At 36.8% G+C, this 3,420-nt stretch overlaps 1 pseudogene; it reads left to right on the top strand.

The window, feature by feature from the left end:
* The first annotated feature begins 2,240 nt into the window (after window positions 1–2,240).
* LOC139074632 (olfactory receptor 5AP2-like) lies at window positions 2,241–3,128 on the top strand (annotated as a pseudogene).
* Window positions 3,129–3,420: the final 292 nt, after the last annotated feature.

The raw sequence follows: 3,420 nt of genomic DNA, 5'->3' as shown, positions 1-3,420 counted from the left end.
GAGTTCTTATTTTGTAATAATGATATTAAAATGAAATGCCTGCATAGGAATTTTGGAAATGGAAATAAGAAATTCTTATTAACTGGATAAGCATAATATTTGATAAGTAAGTATCATATTGGGAAGTAATGTAGAGAGAAGCAAAAGATATTTTAATAATGTCCAGGGGCCGGCCTGGTGGTGCAGTGGTTAAGTTTGATGTGCTCCACTTCTGCAGCCCAGGGTTTGCCAGTTCAGATTACGGGTGCAGACATACACTACTCATCAATCCATGCTGTGGGGGAGACCCATATTCAAAACAGAGGAAGATTGGCACAGATGTTAGCTCAGGTCTAGTTTTCCTCAAGCAAAAAGAGGAGGATTGGCAACAGATGTTAACTAAAGGCCAATCTTCTTCACCAAAATAATGTCCATGTCTCTTTCAAAATGACCCTACCTGTATGAAATATCAGATGATAAACCATATTATTACATCGATCACTTATTCCTGAGAAACTATTCAATACCAAGGGGCCAGACACAGAGATGGCTATATAATCCAGGTCAGTCAGGAGACAATGCTGAACCCTCCTGCAGACAGAAATGCCTGCAAGAAAGGAGTCAGTAGTTCTGAGTTAGGCGCTAATATTTTTCGCTGTTTTTCTGATTTATATTTTATATCTCTTTAGTGCTTTTATCCTTTTTCCACTGAAAGTATGTTATAAACTAAAGAAGTACAATATTCTACACAATTTTATTTTGATTAATTTTATCAATTTATTTAAAATACATAAGTACATAGTAGGGAATACAGTCAAATGCAAGTGTGGATTATGGAGGTGGTTGCACGTTTTTTATTGTTTTAAATCTCTTCCCTGTACTTTTGTATATTTTAAAAAATATGTTCATTTTTAAAGGAAAGGATTTTTTTTTTAATGATATATCTACAGGAACAGAAATTTAAATAAATTCAGACCAACAGTTTGGAGACCTGCACACTGATCACTAGAAAATTATACATATATTATTTTTCTGTCCTTTGTCTACTTTCAAATTCACTTTTCTTAAATTCTCACAGAACAGAGGGGATTATATATGACACTGCATGTAATATAATTGGTTTGGGTAAAATATAACCGTGAGACATAGAATACAAATGGCCTCCCAAATATCACCAACCTTTTTCAACCAAAGAAATGGAGACTTCAGAGACACTCAAGAGAAACTGGGATCAAAGAAAACAATAAGCAATATTAAAATTTGTAGAGATCATGATGATGCACAGTTCTCTCTTGGACATCAAGGGACAGTGTACGAATGTGGAATTTTATCATATGTCTAAAACATCTGCTCTTCTGCTAAACAGATCATGTCAATTCTACTCAATTAGGGCAGAGGAACTCACACTGTAAACAATACTGCCTTTCTTGCCTCTCTGTTATTTGTGCTACCAACATCCCTACAATTACATCCCAAATGTTCTTTATAATCTCCCCTGATGCACAGCAGCTGTCAGAGGGACCTTGTTAGCACTGGCATACTCCTGTCTGCACACCCTAGTGATCACTCTTGGAGATCCTTCCACCCTCTTCTCCAGCAACCACCACGCTCCCTGCTCCAGAGGGTTCTGGATCACATCTATCTCTATCCTTTGCTTATGGAGGCTGGATGGGACCTGACAGATTAACGGAAAAGAGGGTAATGCTACATCCAGGAACTTGTCATAGATCTGTCAGCTCCACAATTGTGAATGGTGACAAAGAAATGTATTCATTACCCGTACCAGTCACTTAACTATGCTTCTCTATTACAGAATATAACATTTCTGCAAAATTGAAAAAAAAAAGCCTGTCAGAATATTTGGATTCTCTGGACCAATTAACTGTAAGAAGTATTGTCTCAACTCTGAGACAGTCAATTTTTTAATGTATAAGATACAAGTAGCAAAAATCATCATAAATACTACATGGCTGGTGTGGAAATAGAATGATTTAATTTGAATGAAAATGTCTTGAAAAATCAGTACAGTACACTACAAATGTAGGCAATATTATTATCATTATAATTTTATTGATTTATATTAAATTGCGTGTTTTTCCAAGAGAGTCAGTTTACCTAAAGCTGTCCTAGTGGTGTTTGTCTGTTTTTCTAATTAGTAAAGATTAGAAAGGACCAGTAGTTTAAGTGTTAAGAAAATAAGATGATGTTACCCTCCATTTACATTTTCTTCTTTTACAACCAAGGATTTCCATACCTGAGTGATGGCTACTGAGAACTGCACTACGTCTACTGACTTCTTTGTGCTCTTTCTGCTGGTCTATGGCATAACTGTGATTGCCAATCTAGGCATGATCCTGCTGATCAAGATAGACTCCAGACTCCACACACCCATGTATTATTTCCTGAGCAATCTATCATTCTATGATGTCTGCTATTCCTCCACTGTCACTCCCAAGATGCTGGCTGATATTTTATCTGAACAAAGAGGATTCTATATAATTTATGTGCCACTTAGATGTATTTTTTAGGGCTTTTGGTAGTTTTGGAATGTCTTATGTTGGCTGTCATGGCATATGACCATTATGTAGCCATTTGCAATCCACTTGTTTCTACAATTGCCATATCCAGGAGGGTCTGTACCCACCTAGTATCCGTTGTCTACATTGTCAGCTTGGTAGATTCAGCAATCCACACCTGTTTCACATTTCAATTGTCATTCTGCAATTCCAATATCATCAATCACTTTTTCTGTAAGATCCCACCCTTTCTAGCCCTTTCCACATCAGATACAACCATCAGTGAAATAGTGTTGTTCACTTTCAGTATCTATGTCGTGGATGCAGCATCATCACTGTTGTCTCCTACAACTACATCATATCTACCATCCTTAGAATGAACCCAGGTGTTGGAGAAGCAAAACCCTCTCTACATATGCCTCCTACTTAACCACTGTGCCTATATTTCATGACACACTTCTGTTCATTTTTTTCTGACCCAAATCAAGTTACTCCATGGACATAGACAAAATGGTCTCTGTTTTCTACCCAGTTGTCATCCCTATGTTAAACTGACTGATCTACAGCTTAAGGAATAAGGATGTGAAAGCTGCCTTGAAAAAAGTAATTGACACTAAATTATGTTCCAGGTGATGCTACATTTTCACCCAAAAGTATTTATTTAAAGATTCTGAGAACTGAAGTTCAGGTACTTTGACATAGATGCCTGTGGTCTCACCAATACACTTTCTAGATATTTTCTATCATTTATCTTTTTGTCTAAATTAAGTGTAGGGGGTAATCATTACTGATCTGAATCTTCTCTTCAAACTAAGGAAGAGTAGTAACAGGTTAACTCGCAAAGAAGATAATTTTATACCTCCCTTATCTGTTCATGGTTGTACCCCAGTGAGATAGCATTGGCAGAGAAACCCCTCTGTCCATG

Source organism: Equus przewalskii, chromosome 11 (genome assembly GCF_037783145.1).
Source record: "Equus przewalskii isolate Varuska chromosome 11, EquPr2, whole genome shotgun sequence".
Lineage (NCBI taxonomy): Eukaryota > Metazoa > Chordata > Mammalia > Perissodactyla > Equidae > Equus > Equus przewalskii.
The sequence above is the reverse complement of the archived record's forward strand: the minus strand, read 5'-3'. Positions and strand labels throughout refer to the sequence as shown.